At 40.2% G+C, this 26,453-nt stretch overlaps 1 protein-coding gene across 5 annotated transcripts in view; it reads right to left on the bottom strand.

Moving 5' to 3' along the window:
* Nucleotides 1-26,453, bottom strand: part of rbm47 (RNA binding motif protein 47) — a 252,859-nt gene that overhangs the window by 87,900 nt on the left and 138,506 nt on the right. The window contains exon 1 of one of the 5 annotated variants that reach the window (XM_060824654.1): nt 2,266-2,287. The exons of the other annotated variants lie outside the window; for them this stretch is intronic. The gene's annotated coding sequence lies outside the window, so the exon portion shown is untranslated. Of the gene's footprint in view, nt 1-2,265; nt 2,288-26,453 lie in introns of those variants that run through there. 5 annotated transcript variants of the gene reach the window in all.

The following is a 26,453-nucleotide window of genomic DNA, read 5'->3' as shown; positions in this document are numbered from 1 at the left end:
AGCAGTTGCACAATTCATACCATTTTACAAATTTTCAAAAAATGAGTATCAGATAGTGTTATGTGGAACATGTTGGTTCCTGTGACTTCAGAAATGAGGGAAGAAAAGAACTGTTCAAGGATAAAGTTTAGCATGTAAGATCATATAGATTTGTGGGTAACTTGCTAAATATACCAACTGGTGATATGTTGGTGGGCTAGGAAGAACGTTGCAAAACCTTTCTCAAAAAATAAAATAAATTGGATATAGTCCATGAAAATATGAATCCTATGTGAGGTTAGATTTAACAGTCGGGTGCTTCTTTTGCACACCATTAAAAAAGTACAGAGTTTGGTTACAAAGGTGGACAGAAAAAGACTTATCATCTCTACTCTGCTGAAATTCAATGGCCTGGCATTTCCACTTGGTTGCATTGGTTTTCCCCATAAAACTGGCCAAAACAGTAGCTCAATGAAATTTAAGCATAAAAATGTCACAGGTAAATAGTGTTCATTATGATTTGTTCTATTTTTTTAAAAAAACACCAGTGGAAAATGGCTCAACCCACAAATTGAATTGATCACTAACATGCGTTTCTGCTGTGTGCACTGATTGGCAGGTCTCCAAATGAAGGCTTTAAAAATTAAGTATTATTTCAGCTAATAGGCATCTTGTCAAAGCTTTTAAAACATTAAACTTTTTGTATTATTAAGAAACTGACTACAGTACAGCAAATGTACAGTACAGTACAGCAAATGTACAGTACAGTACAGCAAATGCTAACACAGCAAACAGTTGGCCCATGTTTTGAAAAGTTTTATTTTCTCAGTGCCAAAATGAGGATATGAGGTGCTGGAGTTTACAGCAGATGTAGTGCCCTTGATCGTCAAAAGCAGCGAAAAAACTGGAAAAATATACATTAAATTTAGGTTTTAGAAAGTGTCTTGGGCACCACAACTGTGAACCTTACTTAAGTGGCCGGTCTTTGCCTGTGAGATATTGCCAGCTTCCTAAAGGGCAATGCAGCCAATCAGGTCCTAAACCATACAAAAAAAGGTAGCAGCTTTCCTGACAAGGGGGTTGGTGTGAACTTTGCTTGAAATAACCTCCATCTCGGCTGTGAGAAAAGACAATTTTGCCACAATCGAGTAAACCAACCCCTCAAATTTGCAAAGCTGTTAGAATTGACTGGCAGAGTGATCAAAGTCACAATTCGAAAACAATGGAAAAATAAAAAGTGAGTTTGATTATTTAATCTCACCAAAAATTTCAGATGATTACAACGGCCACAAAGTTTGCAATTTTGTGAACCCGGGCTAAAATAGTTAATTTATAATTAGCACTTTATTACCATTTGCATGCTCAATAAATGTGGTATTTATTGTGGATTTACTCAGTCTGATCCACAATGAGGGGCCTGTTCACTGTCTGGTCTCCTCTTCCTGCTTTACAATAACCACCACTATATTATCTCTTATTTCTAGTCGTCACAATTTATTTAACAACAGTGTAACCAGTTCTCCCAAGACACAAACGACGAAAGGCATTAGCTAGTGTAATATGAAGCCAAACACATCAAAATGTTCTGCTCAATGTTAAAAATTAGCTTATAGTAGTCAGGGTACTACATTTCGTCTTGGGGACACAACGACCAAACAGCAAAAGACTGTTGTGCAGTTAATCCTTGTTGGGAAAAAGCACAGTGACAGGAAGCAATGTAGGCAGCTGGATGAGAATGGATTAGGTTTGTCCATAATGCCTCGCGGTAACATTACCAGCTGAGCCACTTTGAAGTTCAAAGATTGAGAAGTGCGATTTGGGTGAGGTACGAAGGTACTGTTGGGGGTCTGTGGAAAATTTACACCTTCAAGGAAAGGAAGGAAGCAAGAGAATGAGAAAATTGAAAGAACTGAATTAAGTTCGTAAGAGCCTGAAGTCCTCACACACTAACCATTTCACAGCAGCAGTCTTAGAAATACAACACTCACCAAACGTATCAACCAGGAGCAAACTATTTAGTAGCCCAAGAACAATACTTACAAGAGAATTTATCAAACTTATCAGCCCGGCATCCAGCGAGTAACGTGAATACTTACGTTGGGAGAAATGTCATTCTAATCATTTGTACTTACAATATTGAAGAATACGGTGAATTTAATTCTACACAGTTATTTTCAGCGACCTCCTTTGTTTTTATATTGCTGCTTTAATTTTTACTGAATCTAGTTCGCAAATTTTCGAACAGGGATATAAAATGGAAGTAGACATTGGCAGTAAAATCTCTACCTTCAGCAAGGTGTATTCTCCTTTCACAGCTCTGCACGGCAATGGAATGCCCTTCAAACTCATGGCTGATTGCTTTTAGTTAATGTTTCACCAGACACAAAACAACTCTCCTGTCCCACCCTCAGAGCAAATAGCTCCGCCGAGTACAAGGTGCACAAAAGAGAGAGACAAGAGGGGGGGAAAAAAGAGAAAATAAAATGGGCACAGTGTCTGCTGACAGAGCACTGTGTGCCAAAGCGCCATTTCAGAAAGAACAGTGAAAATTAAATCCAGAAACCAATCGAAAAATATCACTGTGAACATATTAATGAATATTCGAGTCGATTAAACTTTCTCATGGATCCTGGTCTGCCACACAAACGTTAAAAAAAAGCAAAATGGAAGAACTAATTTATACAATCAGTCAACATATGGTGCCACAATTTAGCTTACACAGGTAATTCTCAGTGCTGATAGTGTAAAATGTACCAAATCCGACATAAACTAAATATTTACTATTTTTGCATGAGGTCTTATCAATTTCCTATTTCCTACGTAAGCACTGGAAGAAAGAGAGACAGTGAAGACAGTAAAACATTCTTCCCATTAAATTTTTACTTGGCAAAAGTAATTGCTGTTTGCACATTAACCAGAGTAAATGATTCCTGTCAGTGTATAACACATACACACATTATATATATATATATATATATATATATATACACCCACAACATAGGCAAGAACTTTGTCAGGGAGCAAGCAAAACTACAGTAGGTCCCGATGAGACACTTGAGTGAAAATGGAGAAAAATTACAGTGATGTGACTTGGTGTTACTTTACAGTAACCTAAATGGTTTGTTGACCAGATGGTTGTTGATGAGTTGAATGTTTGTACCTCTTGAAAACAGGACTAAATTCTAATGCAGAAAATGATTCCAATAAGGATTGAAAAGTGATATTTCACTGGGAGATATGGATTTATTCTAGTCATAGTGCATGGGATCTCTTTCTTCAATACAATTCATACAATGATCCTAATTGTTGACACGCACATTGGACTGTAACATTTAATATATTAATTCTCATTTAATGAATTCAGAATGCCTTTCTTCAAATATCCTGCAGCATGGTGCAACATCCTGAAAGGACCATATTACAAGTGTGAAACAGAATGCTTGAATTAGGGACATTCAACAGTGACAACAATAAAATTATTATTTAAAAATACAGTAAATGGAAAGCACATACCTGTGAAGGCTGGACTGTTAGGCACTGAGAAATCTGTGCAAGCTGCTTCACTCTCCTCAAGTCTATACACTAAAACCTTTATCAGCAGCACTAGGAACTAAGGTACTCTGGTGCTAGTATATTTATCTAATGTAAAAAAGGGGAGGCACTTATATATTTAGCCTTTGGTTGTCAATCACTGATTATTACCATGTAAAGATAATTGATTACTGAAATATGAAAAGGGCCACAATTAGAGGCTTATTACTTAACTAAAAGAAACAACAAAAAAACTTCAAGTCATGTAAAATTTGAATTACTTTTTTTCTGCTACCATGTTTTTACTAAGGGAAACATGAGATTGGTATTCGGATCCAAAAGGCTGGTTAAGTAAAACAGCCCAGGGAAAGAAAGAGGTAGAAGTAATAAATGAAATCACAAATCCACTCCTGGTTTGTACTCGCATCTACGTAAATGATTAGAGTTGTGAGATCAGGCCCCTAAGTCTATCTAAGTTGTCTAAACGAGCACCAAGTCACACACTGAGGATGAGCTACCAGGAGAGATTAAAGTTTAAATGCAATACAATCTAAATGATAGATAGTTTACTGAGGACAAAGCATCATTTAACTATATGAGGTTGTGAATTTATAAATAAGGTAAACTTAGAATATAATATGCCTCTGGTTGTGGGTTCTGAAGAAGGGTCATTGGACTCAAAATGTTTTCCATCCACAGATGCTGCCAGACCAGTTGAGATTTTTAGGTAATTTCTTCTTTTGTTTCTGATTTCCAGCATTTGCAGTTCTTCGGTTTTAAGATGGAAGAAGGAATGGTAAAGGAATGGCCATATTGTCAAGAAGGTTGAGGAGGAAATATATGGACCTTTGCAAATTGTCACAAGTGGATCAGCAAGCACTGGTTACATGCTTTAGGACTGGAATCAAACAAAGAAAGATACATAGAATCTTCATGGCACAGCAAGAGGCCATTACCTGGCCAGTCCATGTTCTGCGTGAGCACTTTAGTTACCCCATACCCAGGCCTCTCTCCATAGACCTGCAATTTTTTTTTCTCTTCAATGTGTTATCCATTTCCCTTTGAAAGTCACAATTGAATCTGACTGATTGGTCTTTTAAGGCAGTATATTTCAGATCATAACTGCTCAATGTGTTAAACATTTTTTTGCATTTTGACTTTGATTCTTTTGCCAATCACTTTAAATCTATATCCTCTGATGGGGGTGTCGGTTGGCTCAGTTGGCTGGACAGCTGGTTTGCAATGCAGAGTAACACCAACACCAATTTCCACACCATGAAGGATTCCAGGAGTATTACTAACCAGGCCATTGCTGGCCTTCAACAAGAGAATTACGATTGGAGGTGTCTGATGGATGAACTTCTTTAGATCAAATCTCATTGCACCTAATTCTTATGTTTCCATAAATTGCCTGAAATATAACTATTGAGTTCGGGGTTAGGTCTATATTGGAGGTCTGTTTAACTCAGTTGGCTGGATAGTTGGGTTATGAAGCAGTATGAGCCAAGAGTGTAGGTTCAATTTTTATCATTGACTGAGGTCACCATGAAGCACTCTCCTTTTCAACCTCACCCATCAGCTGAGGTACAGTGGCCCTCAGGTTACATCACCACCAGCTGAGCAGCCTTATGATGACACACTGTGTGTCTACATGTTTCAAGTCACGCAGAAGGCGTGGTATTTTGTCCACTCCAGTTTGTCTTGTAAAATTACTGATATGAGGTGTGTCATTTTCTATTTGTGATAACAGGCATAACGCTTTGTGTTATATCATGTCGACTTACTGTCGTATTCTTCAAACCAATCCAATTTACACACTAACTCAAATGCTTTAACATCCCACATCCAATGAAAATCAATAAGGTAAGTCATGATTAGATTACATCACAGAAAGACTTTGTTAATGGGTCATCTGAAGCTTGCTCTGAACATGTAAATAGGGCCAGAGGCCCAGTTTCTAGCAATTTTTGAGCTTTCATTTATGGGTATCTGCTACCTCTACAGAGCCAGAAAATCAGTGTTTCCGGGCTGCTACTGGCCCTATCACATTTGTGTCACCCTCCGGCAAAAGGATGTCTTGACTGCAGTATTCACATGTACCCAAACCAGTAACTGGCTAGTTATCTCCACAGATGCATCCTTGCATGTAAAATATCTCCAGCTTTTTATAGTAGTTTACTTCTTGTTGGTGACATTGTCATTTCTTTTCAATCATTAAAATGTGAATGGTACTGAGAAGATATGCCAGAGTTTGTTTAATTTTATAAACCTGAAATAATTTTTAAAAGGACTTCATGCTAAAAACTATTTATAGCCAATCACTATCATTCTCGGTCCAGTTGCCTGCTTAATGTGGCAGTCAGTCACTAGAATCAAGTTCATTCTTTACAATATGGTAATGATGCCCAGAAGCTAAAATGACAAGGGCTTCAAACCAGTGCTGTGCATGATCATTCTAGACTACATCAGGCCCACAAGCTACATAAATGTTCATAACTAAGCTCACATCTTCTAGCCAGTTTCTGACAGGCAATTTGCTGCAGTTACCAATTATAGCCCACAGCCTGCAGCTACAACAGGGAATAATGGGATTTCAAACTTGGTTAAAAGCACTACCAGGGTTACCTGTTTGCTCTGATGACAAATATAAGCTTATACTTAATTTGGTCATGTTTATGTTTTTGGCTTAATTCGATTGGACAAATGTTGCGGCTGACATTCAGATGAAGACCTCATGGGAAGGATTTGCCAAATATTTGCAGACTGACATGTAACTGGGTGCATAGTGAAGACGTCCTGCACTTCCCAACTACACTAAAATCCGGTCTTTCGCAGTTAGTATTGCAATGTTTTCTCAGTGAATCTCTGGGATGGTGCTCCCATTGTGATATGAATGGGCAGAATGGAAGGTGGCTTTCCTGCTTAGTGGCCAGTTGAGCATCCACATAAAGGCCACCTGAAGGTCTTCTCTCACTGACCTTCAGTTAGTGATGCATGGGAAACCCTGAGAAGATTTATTACACCTTACTAGGAGGAGCCCTTGTTCTCAGACTGCTTGATTGAAGGATGAGGTACTGGTGGGGGTGGTGGGAGGTTGGGGGTAAGGTAGGATGTGGAAAGCCATCCTTGCTCTCGATTAACTGATTCACTCTCTGCTGGTGACCTTTCTCTGACCATGGTACCCCCAGTTTACCCCATCCACCACGCTACACATATGCATTGGCAGTCCCTTCTGAAGACCTTATTGCAACACTTGTCTGGAGTGGTCAACATTTCCTAAAGGTTCTGTTGAGACCTGTGAGCTCTCATGGATGAGATTACTGCTCTGTTCGGGGCTTTATTTGAAGGGTGGGTTGTTACCACCCAGGTAAGTGTCTGAATACCTTCTAATATTAATAAACCTCCCAGAATATTCCACTGGTTTTACAGCAAGATCTGAGCCCCTCTTTGCTAACCTTAAATCCCACCCAATGGTTCAGGTTGATACTGTTTGATTCAGATGAGAGGTCACCGCCATCAAACATTTACAGTATTTTCTTGTTTTTATTTCAGTATTTCTGTATTATGACAGCAGTGGTGTTTCCATGATTGTTTGAAAAAAGAATACAGTCGGTTCTGAATATAATGCAATAGTTCTTGCGTTATAAGAAAATCGCACAATAGCAGCGCCGTTTAAACTAGTGGGGCTGGAATTGTGTTATAGCCAATACAGGTAAGGAACGTTCACGTTCTAAAAAAATCTAAATTCTTCAATCACATTAAAGCCAATTCGTGTTGAAGAACCACACATCATAGAAGAACCAACTGTTATTAAAAAAACTTGACACAAACATATGTTAGATCAGATTCTTCTCCATACTCAATTCTATTTGATCTCCTAAAGCAGATAATTTGCAACGGGTCAAATTTCAGGAGGGAAAAAAAAGTCAAAATTCTCATCCAATCACAAATTATCAGTTAAAATCTCTTTCCTCTTTCCTCTGTAATGAAGGGTTTGATTCTATACTGCATTATAGTTTTAAGGCCATTGGTCAGTCTCGGTCATGTCTAGATGTAAACATGGATAGTGTCGGCCAACTATTGAACTGGCATCAGAGACAAGACTGATCTTTTCTCATGTGATGTCATAGAGTCATAGAGATGTACAGCACAGAAACAGAACCTTTGATCCAACTCACCCATGCCGACCAGATATCTTAACCTAATCTAGTCCCATTTGCAACACTTGGCCCATATCCCTCTAAACCCTTCCTATTCAAATACCCATTCAGCTGCCTTTTAAATGTTGTAATTGTACCAGCCTCCACCGCTTCCTCTGGCAGCTCATTCCATACATGCACCACCCTGTGTTTGAAAAAGTTGCCCCCTAGGTACCTTTTAAATCTTTCCCCCTCACCTTAAACCTATGACCTTTAGTTCTGGACTTCTTCACCCCAGGAAAAAGACCTTGACTATTTACGCTATACATGCCTCTCATGAGTTTATAAACCTCTATAAGGTCACCCCTCAGCCTTCAACGCTCCAGGGAAAACAGCCCCAGCCTCTCCCTCTAGCTCAAGTCCTCTAACTCTGGCAACATCTTTGTCAATCTTTTCTCAACCCTTTCAAATTTCACAACACCCTTCCTATAGGAGGGACCATCATCACAAAGTGTTTCAAAAGGCTCATCATGAGGCATATTGAGACCCTGTTGCCCCCCTTACTAACACACTGCAGTTCGCGTATCGTCCCAACTTCTCAACATATGCTGCCTTTCCTCCATGCTCCATCTGGCCCTCACCCACCTGGACAAGATGGACACCTACGTCAGATTATTGTTCATAGGTTTCAGTTCTGCATTCAACACTATCATTTTTTAGCACCTGATTGGAAAACTGAGATTGCTGGGCCTGAATACCTCCCTCTGTAACTGGATCCCTGGACTTCCTGACTGGGAGATCTCAGTCAGTCTGGATTGGGAACAGCATCTCCAACACCATCACACTGAGCAACAAGCAAGTACCACCACCATCCCGCCCCCGCCCTCTGCCCAGGGATGTGTGCTCAGTCCACTGCTGTTTACTCTGCTGACATATAACTGACCTAGAATTGACAGGTATCCTTGTGTCTGCACCATCTTTAACAGCTCATTGCGCCCCCAGAGATGCCTCACATGGTTGTTGCCATTTGCCCAGAACAAGGCAGACAGGGGACAGTCTGCACCCTGTTTTGCAGGCAGAATCCTGGAGTTCCTGCTGGATGGAGTGGTGCCGATATGGGATTTCCTTCTCCCCTTGGATTAATGATGGAGCCATTGATACCAAACATGCCAGCCTGATCTGAGATGCCACCTGGATCAGTACTATCTCAGCTGACCAGAAGAATGCCCAGCCCAGTAAGGAAAGGCCAATGACCTACTCCACTCCACCAGCTTAAGTATAGCCAGCTTCTCTCCAATATCTCACACTGACTCTACCTCTGCTACTACATCTACCTCCCACTAAGGCTCAAACCTTATCAGTCTCACTATTATCTGCCTCTTCCCCACTCACTGTCAACTATCCCAATCACAAGACTACTAACCCTGCATTCTTGCTATGCTGCCTACTTACTCGCTTGGGAAACCTCCCAATCTAGACCAACAGTAATCGTTAAGCCATTTTCAATTTCTGTAATATTCACTCCCCTCTTTCTCTCATTGCATGTGAAACATAGCCCACTCTAGACCAGAAAAAGGCAAATGGATGGCGGGTTGCCTATCATTCAGTTTCTCATCCCTGATGAGGAGAGGGCCCAAGCAACTGACTGACTACGTCCAAGCCCCTAGACTAGTATCAAGACAGAAATGATCTGTCAAAAATATCTGGCTGAGGGGGCAAACAGCAGAAAAAGTAAGATAATGCTTTACGCTTCTGGGTAGGCGCAGAGTGAGAGCACTCTAAGAGCAAGTGAAGAGCCCAAAGATGCAGGCCATATGTTCATGAGCGGGCAGCTTCCTTGCTGCAGTATTGCCCTAATATTTGTCAGTGCAGCACTGAATGTGGATCGGATTTGAGCCGGGAGGTTACTCAGAGGCTGACACATGTCAGATGCCAATGTTCATGGATTGTGGCCAGTGCTCAAGTAATAGAATTACACAGTTTTACAGCGTAGAATGAAGCCCTTCAGCCCATCATGTTCATGCTGATCATCCAGCATCTATCTATTCTAATCCCATTTCCCAGCACTCGGGCACAGCCTTGTATGCTATGGTGTTTTAAGTATATACTGAACATTTCTTAAATGTTATGAGGGTTTCTATCTCTACCACCCTTTGAGTTCTGGATCCCACCATTGTCTATGTCAAACATGTATCCTTAAAATCCCTCTAAGCCTTCTGCTCTTACTTTAAGTCCCATTCCCTGAGGCAATTAACCCCTTCGAGGGGAAATGTTTATGCTCATCGATTATATGAGATATATTAGGTGTTGGTGCCTGGGTGAGAGGTTGAATATTATTAAAGGTATTTAACAAGTGTTCATCCCCATCAACTGGCATCTCGCCACTGCCTCCTAAGAATCTACTCATGCCACTTGTGAAAAGCATTATAGATGGTAGAATTTGCTTCTGACATCAAGATAGACCTCAGTTGGGCACATTTGTCACTTGATTCTGCATCACATTTCACCATAACCCAAGTCACTCAAATCCCTGTAAGAGCCCAATTAAAGTTTCAATTTCCAGAATAGTGTCTTGGTCTTCTGACAGTTTCCAACTCATCAATGCTATTTGAAAATAAATTTCTCAAAATATTTATTATTTATAGTAAAGCTTTCTTGATTACTTCACACAAACTGAAAATGATCTGTTTTGACTTATGTTCAGATGCTATTGAAGTAGATGATAATAGCTGATTGGTAGTGATTAGTTGACAAGTCTCAGGAAACATGTAAGATTGGGATGTGACCTGGAAAATCACCTAATAGTTATCGATCCTTCATCAACAGTGACTTATGTGACATATGAAATCTAAAATAACAGGTATACCACCAGTCAAATCATCCCAAATAGCACCTCATTGTGTGTATTGCATGATAAAAACAAGGACGAGATTTAAACTTCCACCCCTACCGAAGGGTAAATGTAGAGAGGCAAGTTGGCTAACTTCTTCATGTATACAGCTGCATGATCAAATAGTTCCCACTTGAGAAATGAGAAGATAAGATTTGTGGCGCTGAGCCTCATTCTCTTTGTTATTGCTGGAACACCTTGTTCTGACTAGTGGGGATGGCAGTAATGTTTTACAGAGGAGCAAATGTTTTGACCACATGTGGCACTTTACTGCTCTCCCTCAGATTAAACAACCAGAAAGAATTAACACCTGATAGGACACAGCAAAATATTTTTCTTCATTCCATCACAAAAACTCTCATTTGTAATGTGTCTTTGAATGTTCTGAAGTCCTTCACTGGATGTATTTTGTGCAAATGTTGGCATTGAGCCATAGAAGAAAACACTGGGATAGGCATGACAAAGGTTCCATCAAAGAATTACTTTAAAGAAGTGTCTTAAAGAACACAAGTGAAGCAGATGGGATGACTGAATGTTCCGCTGCAAATGGTGGAGTGAGGAAGCAAGCAATGTACAGGATGCTGGAGTTGGAGTGATTCAGAGTTCTTGAAGGGTTGTAGTGTTGAAGAAGGTTAGAACGTAAGAAATAAAGAGTAGGAGTTGGCCATTCAGTTTCTGAAGCTTCAGATCATGAATAATTTCCATCATGTCTCAATTCCTTTTTCAAGTCAGCTCCTTTCAATCCTCAGCTCCTTGATATTTCAAAAATCTATTTACTTCCTCTTTATAGTGATCTTGTCTCCACAACTCTCTCAGGCAGAGATTTCCAGACACTATTGAAAGGAAGAAGAAGATACTTTACATCTGTAACTATGTGCTCCAATTCAAGATCCCATCCTCCCATCTAGTGGAAGCATCTTCTTAGAATCCACCCTGTCATGCCCACTCAGAATCTTGTAAGCTTTAATAACATCATCCCTTATTCTTCTAAACTAATGAATAAACACGTTCAGCTGTTCTCCATTAGGCAACCCTTTTATCTCTGGAATCAACAAAGTGGACCTCTGTTGAACAAGCTCCATTGTCAGTAAAATCTTTCCATGGGGATGAATACAGGGCGCAAATAGTGCACAGTACTCACCAACACCTGTAATGTTGTAAAAAGACTTTTTTAAAAAATTCCAACCCCTAGCAATAAAGGCAAAAATTCCATTTGCCTTTGTAATTACTTGTTGCACCTGCATGCTATGATTTTGTATTTCACACACAAGAACACCCAGACCTCTCTTGTGCCACAGCATTTGGAGGCTCTCTTCATTTAAATAATAGCCTGCCTTTGGATTTTTTCCTACCAAAGTGCTTGGCCTCACATTTTCCTTCATTAAATCCCACCTGACAAGTTTTTGCTCATGTATTCAACCTATCTATATTCCCTTCCAAATTCCATACGTCCTCATCACCACATGCCCTCCCACCTATTTTTGTATCATCAGCAAATTTGGATAAATTACTCTCTGCCTCCTCCTTCAAGTCACTAATATGGATGAATTATTTGGGTCCTAGGAAAGACTCATTGACTCTCTATCTTCTATGTGTTAATGAATCCACCTAAACCATTTCTCCCCAATACCATGAGCTTCTACCTTGACCAATCACCTTTATGTGCCACCTTATCAAATGCTTTTGTACATTTGACACTACATTGACCAATTCTCTTTTATCAACTCAGTTTTCCCAGGAACCCTACCAAGTTTGTCAAACATGATCTCCTTTTCACAAAACTGTGTTGATTCTATTGATGTCGTGAATATTTTTAAATATACTTCTTTCTAAATAATGGACTCTAGCATTTTCCCAAATACAGAAGTTAGGCTAACTGGTCAATAGTTTCTGCTTTTTGTCTCCTCCCACCTCTTTGACAGTGATGTCATGTTGACAGTTTTCCAATCTGCTGGAACATCCCAGAATCCAGTAAGGTCTGGAATATTCAGACCAATGCCATCACTATCTCTTTAATGTCACTTTCTTTACTCTTCCAGATGCAGGTTATCAGGTCCAGGTGACTTATTGGTTTGCCTGTGGTCCCTAAAGTAACCTTCTCATAAAAGGGTGACCAGAAACAGCAGAATCACAGTTTTAGAAACCGATGGACTGTAGTCACAATACTCCCTCACAATATGGTTGAATATCTAATTCAATGTTTTAAACTTGGAAAGAAAGTAATGCTCCTGCAGTAGTTAAATGTCTTGGAGAGGGGAAGAGAAGGAAGGGGTGAGGATAAAAATGGATTTTAAAAAATGATGTCACTTCTCACTGTGTACTGCAAAGACTTTAACAACAAATGTTTGGATAGAACATACATGAAGCATTTGCAATCTTCCATGATAACTTGGACAGAAACCCTTGCGAATTCACCTATTTAACCCAGTTTGTGGAAATTCTCTGTCAATGTCATGGTAGGTTCTTGGGAGAAATTTTCAGGAATTTCTGTAGAATCCACAGAATTACTGCAGAATTTCTGTAGAATCATGTTCGAAATTTTATTAAACAAGATTTTTTTTTGAACAAGGGCAACACGATGGGTCAGCGGTTAGCACTGCTGCCTCACAGTGCCAGCGCCGGGTTTGATTCCACCTCGGGTGACTGTGTATGTGGGGTTTGCACGTTCTCCCTGTGTCTGTGCAGTTTTGCTCCAATTTCCTCCCACATTCCAAAGATGTACAGGTTAGGTGTATTAGCCATGGTTAATGTGGGATTGTAGGGAGGGGGTAGCACTGGGTAGGATGCTCTTCGGAGGGTAGGTGCAAGCTCAATGGGCTGAATAGTCTCTATATGCACTATAGGGAATTCTAAGATATTTGTAATATTGTCATTTTATGTCTAAAAAGCCCTAAACAAGGCAAGTTTCTATGAAAGTAAAACTAGTTGCTGAACCTTAATACAAAGAAACTATTTATTTCAGTGTTGGGAATTTCCACCTCTTTGTTACGAAGTAGTTTGACTTAGATTTCATATCAGCTGCTCTGAGACATGAGTGGGTGACCCTCCCATGTCTGATTTGTTGAGAGTTAAAATGACAGAGTGGAAACAGTCATCTCCCACCTGCCACTTACACTGGATGAACTGGTTTAAAAAATCCCAATTATCCCTGCTCAGAACTGTGACATTTATGTCGAGAGCCTAAAATTTCACAAAAAGATAGACTTCCCTGGTGAGAAAGTGCTTTGATGAGGCAGGCTTCTATTAGCTACAGAAGAAGGAACCCCATAGCTGGGGCAAACAAAAATGTATTTGGGAAGATGTAAAGCAGAAATGGGAAGTTGTCAGCATGTCTATGAGGAGAAATTGGGAGAAAGGGTTAATCCCCTTATCAGCACGAGAATATCAGCTTTACTGAGAGGCACCACTCTTATCTCTCAGCCAGAGTCAGAGATTGGTGGTTCAACTGAACTTACATTTGTGCAATTAGGTTCACATGATGCCCTGCTTAGGTGACTGAATGCAGCATTTTTTCAGAAAGGTACTGCATTTATATAGTGCTTTTACAACTGCACAACATCCTGAAGAATATTACAGCCACCGAAACACAGTTATAATACAAAGAACACAAAACTGTACTGTTAGGCTGCATGGTAAGACTCTATTAATAGCAATATCATAATGGCCAGGTAATCTGTTTTTGACGTTGATTGAAAAATACACATTGGCCAGGACACTAGGTATAACTCCACTGCTCTTCCTAGAAGCAATGCCATGGGATCATTAACATGCATCTAAGAAGGCAGAAAGCGTGCTCAAAATACACAGGAATGGTGAGGAAATTCACCTCCAAAACTCCTAAAATTTAATCATGAGGCAACCAATCAGAGAAAAGTTGGCCACATAAGTAGGACAGACAGAATTGGTGAGAGCCACCTGTCCAAGCACAGGATGGTTGTCTCTCACGTTTGCTTCTGATAGACTTACTACTAGGACCTGGAGGACAGGCATGGATGTCAAAGTTGATAGGACTGGATGCTATTCTTAACTTCCCAGGTTAAAGAAGCTCATTTATTATCTTTCTAGAATCCTTCTTTCTTACTGGGATATATCATTGCTGTGAGCCATGACCTATTTTCTTAAATATCTGACATTGTTGCTTCTGAACTCCTGTCCAAGTCCCCTCCACCAAACTTCCTTCATCCATGTGTAAATACCCTCATTACAATTTAGCACAATGGTTTCTGACCCAAGTTTCTCAGTCTCAAGTAAATGCTAAATTCTTCCATGTTGTGGACACTGTTCATCAAGGGATCTTTTATTCTGAGATCATTTATTAAACCTGCTTCATTACACATTACCAGATCCAAAATTAGTCTGATCCCTGGTGCAATCCACATCGTAGCATTCTAGGAAACTGTTCTGAATACATTCTACAAAATCTTCTCTGTCCGGAGTGTGCTGAGGCCAGGATCGGTGGGCAGTAGTGCAGAGGTTGGAATGCTGTTCCCAGGGAGCTGAGGCATGGGAGATTTGTTGAGAGTTCTGCCTGCCAGGGTGAGAAAGGCTACAAGAGTAGAGAAGGTAGAAAGAGGTTGCAAGGAAAGATGTGGGGAGCAAAAACCTGTAAGGTAGTATTGAGGGAAAAAAGCTCCAACAGGATGAGGCTGCGAGGGTCAGTGGAGATGGAGGTTGCAAAGGAAAGAGAATAGTTTTATAGCCTATCAAGAAAAGACTATTGAGCAGCTAACCAGAAACAATGAAAAGTTGAAATTACTGGAGTAATTTCTTGCAAACAGAGGTGGATCCTCTCGCCTAAGGTTGCATATGTTCAGGAGCTAATAGAGTCAGAGAGTCATGGAGATGTACAGCATGGAAACAGACCCTTCGGTCTAACCTGTCCATACCAACCAGATATCCCAACCCAATCTAGTCCCACCTGCCTGCACCCGGCCCATATCCCTCCAAACCCTTCCCATTCATATACCCATCCAAATGCCTTTTAAATGTTGCAATTGTACCAGCCTCCATCACATCCTCTGGCAGCTCATTCCATATATGCACCACCCTCTGAGTGAAAAAGTTGCCCCTTAGGTCTCTTTTATATCTTTCCCCTCTCACCCTAAACCTATGCCCTCTCGTTCTGGACTCCCCGACTTTGTCTATTTATCCTATCCATGCCCCTCATAATTTTGTAAACCTCTATAAGGTCATCCCTCAGCCTCAGCTCCAGGGAAGACAGCCCCAGCCTGCTCAGCCTCTCCCTGTAGCTCAAATCCTCCAACCCTGGCAACATCCTTGTAAATCTTTTCTGAACCCTTTCAAGTTTCACAACATCTTTCCGATAGGAAGGAGAGCAGAATAGCATGCAATATTCTAACAGTGGCCTAACCAATGTCCTGTACAGCCGCAACATGACCTCCCAACTCCTGCACTAAATACTCTGACCAATAAAGGAAAGCATACCAAACGCCTTCTTCACTATCCTATCTACCTACGACTCCACTTTCAAGGAGCTATGAACCTGCACTCCAAGGTCTCTTTGTACAGCAACACTCCCTAGGATCTTATCATTAAGTGTATACGTCCTGCTAAGATTTGCTTTCCCAAAATGTAGCACCTCACATTTATGTATGAATCTATGAAGTGTAACAGATGCCTTTAGAATAAATATGGTGTTATTTGTTAAATTTAAGTCTAAGATTGAAAACTGAGACGCATTAAAGCGGGCAAAATCTTCCAAGCTTGTGCATATGCTGTGACCTCATCAGTGTGTGGAAGTGTGTGTCATTATTTTGAAAAACCTTTTGTTGCTAACTTGTACTTGTTGTCTTGTGCCAATTTAAATACTGCAGTGTATAAGAAACTAATACTTTCCTTGTTTGTTGTGGCTTTAATTTTAATGAGTGGGTGGGAGGGCAGTACTGATAATTATTGAGGATATTCATGAAGTCTTCTAATTTTGCTTCTGTCCAAATACATATATGTAAGATTTTGTTGTTATGTGACAGCATCATGTGGTAAACGAGTTGGTGAGAATGAAAAGGAGCCCCAGACAATTGGAATGTAAACCTCAAAGAAATCAAAGCCTGAAGAATCCCAAGGAGACCCCTTAAATATAAGTTAATTTGTGCCTTGGCAGACAGGATCCTGGTTTAATGTCATTTGAAAGACAGCATATTCAATGATACAAAACAACATTGGAAAATTGACCTTGATGTTTGTGCTTAAGTCTTGGAGGGAGGCTTGAATTCTGATGCAGAACCGAGAGGGCTACTCACTGAGCTACAACAGACAAAGACAGAGTAAGGATGTCTGGTGTACTAGCTAACATTTTTTCCTCAACCAACAATTTAATATTCAATGATCCACATGCTATTTATGATATCTTGGTTTATCCTCTTGTCAAGTAATCTTAATACTACCTGGTTTGCTTTAAGGTTTTGCCACTAAAGTCGGTACTATTGCTTATAAAAGATTTACTCTGTTAAAAGGATATGGGGCATTGTCTTTATTCAACAAGTTTGATCATAAGTCGTTATTTGGAACAAAGTTGTTTTTCGGATATTAATCGCTTGGACTTTGGGATGTATAATTTCCAAGTTTTCAACTGACATGAAACTTAGAAATGCAATAGACAATGAGGAGTAGAGTAATTGACCTAAGCTGGATTTAGACAGACCGGTGAAATGGACAAACAGGTGATATGGGAAATATATATTCATTATGATAGGGAGAATCAGGGGAGACTTTATAAAGGAAATGGTACAATTATAAAGGGGTACAAGTTTGGGGAAATCCGGAGATGTGTATGCTCACATATTTTGAAGGTGGCAGTTCAAATTTTGAAGTCTGTTAAACAACCATATAGAGTCCTTGCACTTGGAAGTATACAATATTCAAGAAGGGAAAGGGCTGTTGTGGTACAGTGATAGTGTCTCTACCTATGGACCAGGAGGCACAGGTTCAAGTCTCACCTATTCCAGAGGTGTCTGATCACAGCCCTGAACAGATTAATTTATAATTTTAAAAAAAGCAATGATTCTCAACCTTTATAGAACACTGACAAACACGAGCTTGAAACTTGAGGCCAATACAGGGCTCCCAGCCTTAGGAAGAATGCCAAAGCTTGGAGAGCTTGCAAAGGAGATTTACTGGAATTTCACGCAAATAGATTATTTGGATATGATATCTGTGCAGAATGGCAAAAGTGAGGACTGCAGATGCTGTAAACCAGAGTTTAGATCAGAGTAGTGCTGGAAAAGCACAGCAGGTCAGGCAGCATCCGAGGAGCAGGAAAATTGATGTTTCGTGCGAAAGCCCTTCATCAGGAATAGAGGCAGGAAGCCTCCAGGATGGAAAGATAACTGGGGTGGGGGGGGAGTGGTGGTGGGGGTTGAAGTGTTTAATCACCACTGCAGGGATTAGTGGAGGAAGAGTAAGTACCCAACAGTACCCAAAGAGTAAGTACCCAAAGAAGCACCAAAACAACATTGCAAACTGGCTAAAGCAGAAGTCTGACAATCAGATCATCCACCTCTGCTATAACTGGAAAATGTGGATAAATATGATTCCCACTGTCACTGCCATTGACCACAGGTACAAGCCCTCAGTTGGTAGAGAGATTGGAGAAGGTTTGGTTGTGTTTCTTAGAACAGAGAAGACTAACAGAAGATTTCAAACAGCAGGCAGAGGTACAATAGGCTGAATAACCAGCTCCTGTCCAGTAACTACTGTGCAATTTTAATGTTATCTTTTCCCTTCATCAGTGCTAATTTCCTGACTGATCGTTTCTAACATCTTCTGTCATTGTTTCAGGATTTGCAGCATCTGCCATATTTTGATTTTGTTTCAATCAAATGATCAGTTGTAAGGTAAAAAGGTCACAGTGTTGTGTTTAAATCATCTGGAAAATAAAGGTGGCTGGGTGTGGTTTGGCAATATCTCCAAAAAAATGAGGAAATTATTTTTAAGCATAATCTTACTAAGGTGAGTGATTCTATTATTCACATGTTAAGGATCTAAAGATGTCATTTTTTCTGTTAATCATTCATTCACAAAATGATCACATTGAAACCAAGAACAATGACAACAGTTTACAATCTTAAGGTACTGGTTTGATACTCAACAGTCTCTTAATGCTTTAACGGGTCATGTATGAGGATTTGTGGAATGCAGTATCTCACGAGCATTGTAGGCAAAGAAGAACAAATTAAATAACAATAATATTGGCTTCTGTCCAAACAATCCGATTCTGGGGTCTGGTATGCAGCTCATTTCCATATCTAAGGATCTCAGTGCCATTTTAGTCTATTATCATTGACCTTTGAAAATTTATCCAACCCAAATTTTAATCTGGAACTCTTGCAGGTGTCTGTGATGTAAGCCTTCAGGAGTTTGTTTTATGTCTGTGAAATGGATACAATGAGGCCCAATTTCTAAACTGGTGGCAATTAAGAGGCATACCAGAAGTGACTGCCATCTGCCAAATAGTATCCCGTCAAGGAATTAAACATCTCCAGGTCAGGGCAAGTGGGAAGAGAAAAAATGCTGAAAGACAATTTGTTAGGGGAAAAAGAAAACCTCTGGTGTTTGAAATTCCTTTCTTTCAGAGGGAAGTCTCAATCATCTATGTACTGAGTGTCTTAAATCTTGTGTTGCTCCAGCACTCCAGACTAGACAGGCAAGAGGCTGGAAGAGCACAGCAAGCCAGGCAGCATCAGGAGGTAGAGAAGTCAAAGTTTTGAGTATAACCCTTCTTCAGATAAAGGGGGTTGGGGGGACAGGGTGGTGAAGTGGGATAGGTGAAGATAAGTAGAGAGTACAACCTGGTTGGTCAATGAAAGGAAGGAATCCAGTAGGTGGCTGGGAAGGGTAGAAGGGAGGGGGAGGGGCTGGGAAGGGAATGCGGGGATGGGAAGGGAGATTACTTAAAACTGGAGAAGTCAATATTGAGTCCTCCAGGCTGAAGGTTGCCCAGGCGGAAGATGAGATGTTGTTCCTCTAATCTGCGGTTGGATTCATTGCGGCAATGGAGGAGGCCAATGATTAGATTAGATTCGATTCCCTACAGTGTGGAAACAGGCCTTTCGGCCCAACCAGTCCATGCTGACCCTCCGAAGAGTAACCCACTCAGACCCATTTTTCTCTGACTAATGCATCTAGCACTATCGGCAATTCAGCATGGCCAATTCACCAGACCTGCACATCTTTGGACCTTGGGAGGAAACCGGAGCACCTGGAGGAAACCCACGCAGACACGGGGAGAATGTGCAAACTCCACACAGACAGCTGCCCAAGGCTGGAGTCGAACCCAGGAACCTGTTGCTGTGAGGCAGCAGTGCTAACCACTGAGCCACCGTGCCACCATAATGGATGGTCATGTTGGAAAGGGAGTGGGAAGGGGAATTAAAAAGGGTGGTGATTGGGAGGTCCAGTCAGCCCCTGTGGACGAAGTTGCAATGCTTGTTGAGCCGTTCCCTCAGTTTATGTTTGGTCTTTGAGAAGACCACATCAGGAGCACCCGATGCAGTAAACTAGGTTGGAAGAGAGGCAGCTGAATCTCTGTCTCACTTGGAAGGACTGTTTGGAGCCCTGAATGGAGGTGAGGGGCGTGGTATACTGGCAGGTTTTGCATCTTTTTTGATTGCAGGGGAAGGTACCTGGGGGTTCAAGGTAGTTGGTGGGGAGAGTGGAGCTAACCAAGGACTGTCAAAGGGAACGGCAGAGAGGGGTGGGGTGGGGAAGCTGTTCTTGATGGTGGAGTCTAATTAGAGTTGGTGGAAGTGTTTGAGGATGATGTGTTGGATGTGGAGACTGGTGGGATGGTAGGTGAGGACAAGGGGTCTCTGTCTTTATTGTGTTTTGGGGTGGTTTAGAGCAGTGAAACGGGGAATGGAAGTGGTGTGGTGGAAAGCTGTCTGGATGACAGAGGGAGGAAAAGCACGTTGTTCAAAACAGGTGGACATCTGGGATGCTTGGGAGTAGAATGTCTCCTGGTCTAAACACCAGGTACTTGTGGGGGTCTGTGGATTTGTAGTACACGTCCATGTGGAAACTGTCTACTTTGGATTTTAGCATCTGCAGTTTTTTTGTCTCTAACCAAGTTTGTTCTACTGAGAAGTTTCTTTTAAGGATATCCACTTTGAAGACATTCTCTGCCTTCCTCAGATGTGCGCTCAGTGAGTGTCTTTCTCATTGCCACAATGCTGTGGTCTCTTCAGCCCTCCAGCTCTTTGACCATGTGATAAAACAAACTCGCTACTACAGCCACGTGACATTCCTCAGCTGCTATCTTCGTAACCAATTCATCCCTCAAGGCCTACAGGCACATTTTAAACTTCCCAAATTTGGACCCACTTTTGATGCCAACCCGACCTCCCAGTCACCGCCCATTTCAATTCCCCTTCCCACTCCCTTTCCCACATGACCATCCATTATGGTCAATCCACAAAACACATCTACACATAATTCAAATAACTCTGTGTGCATAATTTTGACCCTTTGTGAAGGAACTTAATCCTCTTGATAATTTTGACAGAAATGTCAATACAGCAGGATCTTATTTTAGCTTCACATCAAGTGATTGACATTGGGAATATCATCTTTCCTCATTTCTTCTTGTCTCGACTGTTCATTTATTTTCATTTTACATCCTTGCACAGTTTAGGAGCAGTCAGGCTTTTGGCCTGTGAATTTATAGTATTATTCTTTTGATCCTGTAGTAAACATAACCAATAGATTGCATTCTTTTGCAAATCAGGTGTAAAACAAAAACAAAATCACTTTCAAGTCATCATGCTCGATCCCTCCAGTGAGGAAACAAGATGTCAGTATGAGTAGTTGGTAAACCAAACAATTGCAGTAAATGCAAGATTTCAGACCAGCTTTATTGTCGGTTAACTTTCTTACTGAGCTGCTTCTTGCCTTACTCAGCCTCAGACAGTCTCCCACCAGTTCTGATTCCCTGTCTATCAACCCATAATTGACATTTGTCTCTGTGGACATGTCTGTTGATCTGTTCTGCTATCCGACCAACTCAGGAAACAATTCCACAATATTAACAAATAAATCCAGTAGAGATTATGCTGTTATATTGCAGGCAGCTTTTGGCAGAATTAACTTAAGGACATGGTTTGTGGCTATGTAACTGCTGATTGCTTTTCCAGGTTGATTAGGGAAACATTGTACAAATCAGTCAAGGGACAACAGTTGCATTATTTGTTCAATCTATTGGGGGGCAAGAACTATGGCCATAAGTTCCAATGGCAAAGTCCACATTCACAAAACCATCATTCCAGATGGTTTCCTTTCACCACCACAGCAATAATCAGGTGGAATGGAATATGGCCCTAAATGGAATTGACCTAAATTTCATATACTTGATGAAAATGAAAGGTTAACAATTACGCAGGTGATCTTCTCAGCTAGGTACTTCTACCCCGTAGAATTTTACCACATAAAGGTCATTCCTCACATCCTATCTTGCTGACAGTCTTCTACAGTTGTCCATGTGGCAGGTCTCTGCAACTCTACATTTGTTAATATTTTATCACTTATTGTTTTTGATCTATTCTCATTCTTCTTTTCAAATTGTGCCATTTAACATTTCTCCATTAAAAGTTTATCTAAGATCAATACACTGATTTATTAACCTCATTGCACTCTACTGATTAACTTCAATCCTTTCCCATCATCAACCATCCTTCCTTTTTACATACCACTAATAAATGTTGATATTTTTCTGTCGATGTCCTAGCCCAGCTGATTTACATTTACTAAGAAAAACGATAAGACAATACAGAGGGTGCACATCTACAGCATCTCTCTATTGAGATGCAATTGGATGGGGCAGTGCCCAGGACTGTCTCTGCCAGCACAGAGAGGATTCAGCTGACCCTATGGCCCTTCTTAAAGTGATGAATCTCTTCCTCAGTCATCAGAGATTTCAGGCCCTTACACTGATTAAGATTTCCAAGGTGAACACAACTCTAGCTGTATTGCCCATATTTGTCTGTGAGATCAGGTACTGCTGCAATGGAAATATGCTGGGCCCTGACTGTAATTTAGAGATTCTATCTCTTTTATTAACTTCTTTGTTAGAGGAGGAGGTTTCATTACACATTGAATTATATCATATTCCGCTTCCGTGACTGAAAGGGTGGGAACGTTAAGAACCAGTCATTTTCCTGGATTTTGAATGGTCAAATTTTTGCTTTCTTTTATTAATTCACTACTTTATCCTAAGTTCTGGAATTCTCTCCCCAAACCTTTACCTGTTTTTCACTTCTTTTAAGATGTTCTTAAAACATGTCTCTGACTGAGCTTTTGATCACCTGTCCTAATACCTTTTTCCGTGGCTGTGTCAAGTATTGTTTGATAATGTTTTGTCTACAGGAGGGTGTATTACATTATAAGTGCTATGTAAATGTAAGTTTTCTTGTTGTTAATTGTGGAAGCTACAGCCCTCCAAGATTGTCTGAAAATCTCAAAGGAGAGATTAGGATCCATCCTATTCATTTCCCTCTGAGATAGTGACTGCTCTAGCAGACTCCCATAGACATATAGAAATGTGTTTTCAGACCATTAAATCTGTAAGTTGCTTCTCACTGTACTTTGTTGATATTTAGTAAAGACTGGTGTTATGCTACAAAATTATTGCTTTTTCCATTGTCACATCAAAGAGCACTGAATGCACCAAAGTTGGAAGTTAATATTATACACCTTGAAATGTGTGAATTACCATATGGTCGAGAGAATATTTGTTCCTGCCCCTAGGATGGTTTGAATCTAAAACTTTCCACATACAGCTTGTTGTCTCTTCCCACAATATAACCACTGAGGAAATTAGAAGATTCCATATTTGAGTTGCCAGAACTTAATAATTACAAAATCCACTAAGAGGCTTTTCTTTAAATGTGAACAATGAAAAGACATTTTGTTAAATTTTCATCGAAAAAGGGATGTTAAAAGGTTGAAAATTAATGAAGGGATTTCTCTCTTTCCTTGTCTCCCAAACTGGAAAGAATATGAATTAAAATGGTTGAGGCAATCATTCCAAATGCAGTTGAATCATGGTGTTAGAAGAGCAAAAATATGAAAATGTCATTGTGAACTAGAGATCTCCAGCACAAACTGTACTCTCAGTACACCTGGTCAGGCACTCAGTTCGTAAAAGTAAAAAACTCAGGCATGCCATCCAATCTCACATGTATCAACCAGCATTTCCTGACAACATCGGACCAATTCAATGCTCATTTCTCGTCAATGGCACTGCAGCATTGGGCATGCTTTCCTCTAGGGCATGAATGTGAGCAAAATAGTCAGTGTGAAAAATACTTTTCTGTGGAGTACAAGAACAAAATACCTCATGATAAGAAAAACCTAATGAAAAGAACGGCTGAATGTTCTCTTTTTAAACTATCCAAAGTCTCACATGTTAAAAAGCAATGCTTCAGATTTTATATTAAAATAGAGGATGCATATCTAGTAATAAGTCTGAAAAAAATTTCAGAAAGAATAAACTTAAGTGTCTCTTTAAGAAGCGTTCCTTCTCCTCTTACCTGCATCTGATTTTCCTCTCAACTAAGTCCACGAGAAAAGCTGGCTTGGACTTTGTTGCATGTTTTGTACCTCAAACCATGCAGTCCAATTCTGGGCAGACTCCAGGACATTTTTTAACTTATTACTAGAGCTTTTCTTTTGGCAATTGTTGGTACAGGATCATTAAATGATCAGCTATTTCATTGCATGCTCCATTCTTACAAAGGAACCCAACTATCTGAAGACAAAATATCACTTGTGATGTTGGCTTAAAATCAACAAGATAATTTCTATATTTTCTTGCTGTGATAAAAATGATTACTCTAAATTACAATTTGTGCACAGATATAGAATTCAGTGTTCCCTACCCCCTGATTATAATTCTGATTGACCAATTCAGTTAGTTATAATTATTTTAATGTGGTTTCTGGGTAAACCACCATTGCCGATATATATGGTCTGAGTATTCCCTATATGTTAGTCCTCGTAACATTTACCAAAAATACTGAATTATTATTGAGACTGATGTCTTGAACTTTAATAATAAGACTGATAATTTATACTGGTATACAATCTCAGACTTGCACCACAGTCTAGCCTCTGTGCACAGAGCAAAGATACAATATTTGCAAGCAGAGCAAAGATACAATATTTGCAAGCAGAGCAAAGATACAATATTTGTTATTATGACTTTTACTAATAGTGAAGAGGCTTCCTTAATACTGAAATGTCATTTGTTATAATGCCATCTAAATGTCTTACAGAAACACAGTTGGTCTGATCTAGGGTCTCTGCAATAATGCAATAAATCTCTATTCAGAGTATTATAGTAAATAATTTTTACACATTTGGAAATTATGCAAGGGTGCCAATACTTTTTTAGGATACCACTATTGAGTAAAATACACATTACACATGATTTTAAAAAGCACAGGGTCTGAATCTTACTTTTTTATGTAATTCATTGACTGCCCCATAATAGCATTGTCCAGTGGAAAGTGCTGTGAGTGATCTGCTGTTATGAAAAGCATTCTTCAAATAAACACTATATTAATTTTTCAAAACTTGGAAAGATATTGTTTAAGTGTGGCATATAGCTTCAAATGAGGGAAATCAATACAATACATCATGTTCATAATTTTGTTCAAAATCATCTGAATGAAAAACCTTTTTGAACTTTAATGAGAAAGAATCTAACCATCTACATTTGTTATTCAAAGGCATTATCGGGACTGAACCCTCTACCATCATCATCCTGGGGTTACTATTGACCAGATATTAAACTGACAAGTCATGTAAATACTCTGGCTATAACAGATCATAAGATGGGTAATCTGTACTGAGTAATTCACTTGCTGACACTCCAAAGCCTGTCCACCATATAAGAGACACCATTCTCTGATGGTTGATTTTAAGTCAACATCACAAGTGATATTTTGTCTTCAGATAATCAGTTCCTCCGTGAGAATGGAGCATGCAGTGAAATATCTGATCATTTAATGATTCTGTATACAACGATTGCCAAAAAAATGCTCGAGTAATAAGTTTAAAAATGTCCTGGAGACAGTCAGCTCAGAATTGGACTGCCTAGTTTGAGGTACAAAATGTGGAATAATATAGTATTCTTGAAGTCCTGGCCAGTTGGCTGGATGAGTCCAACAATGTTCAAGAAACCCAACACCATCCAGGAGGAAACACTCTACTTGAGTAGCTCTCTGTCCACTATATTAATTATTCCCTCTCTCTCCACCACCAATGCACAGTGGCAGCTGTGCATTCCATTTGCAAGATGCTCTGAAGCATCTCACCAAAGCTCCAGAGACAGCCCATTCCAAACTCACAACAAGGGCAAATTCAGCAGAATCATGGGAACCCTCGGGCCAGGTAATAAATAAAAGAACGCTTTGGCATCTGATCAGGGAGGGGCAGTGTTGCCAGATTTCTGAGACCTCTGACCAGAAGTGTGGGGGAATGCTGTCAGAATGGGTTGCTGGATACAGGGTGCATACATACGGATATGCAATACATGCATAATAAACAAAAACAAAATCACCGGAGTGTCCCAGCCAGATCATAGCGGGGACATTGAGACACAGGTCTCAAATACCTGACTGCCCCAAAGGCTCCAAGATAGCTGATCATCCCTGACAGTGATATCACAACTTGCTACTTACTCTCCAAGCCATACATCATCTTGAGTTGGAATCTTCATTCCTTCATTTCCAATGGGTCAAATAGTGTAGCTTCAACCAATGGGTGGGAGTCAGGAAGCTTTCCAATCAGGTGTAGAGTCAGACAGCGTTGCCTCTATCTCCTGCCTTGTTTGTGTGCTGTATAGAGCCATTTGCTGAGTCCATCAGGAAGGTAATGAGCCTGAGAGGGGTGTCTATTCC

This window comes from Hemiscyllium ocellatum, chromosome 1, assembly GCF_020745735.1.
Source record: "Hemiscyllium ocellatum isolate sHemOce1 chromosome 1, sHemOce1.pat.X.cur, whole genome shotgun sequence".
In the NCBI taxonomy this organism is placed as follows: Eukaryota; Metazoa; Chordata; class Chondrichthyes; order Orectolobiformes; family Hemiscylliidae; genus Hemiscyllium; species Hemiscyllium ocellatum.
The sequence above is the reverse complement of the archived record's forward strand: the minus strand, read 5'-3'. Positions and strand labels throughout refer to the sequence as shown.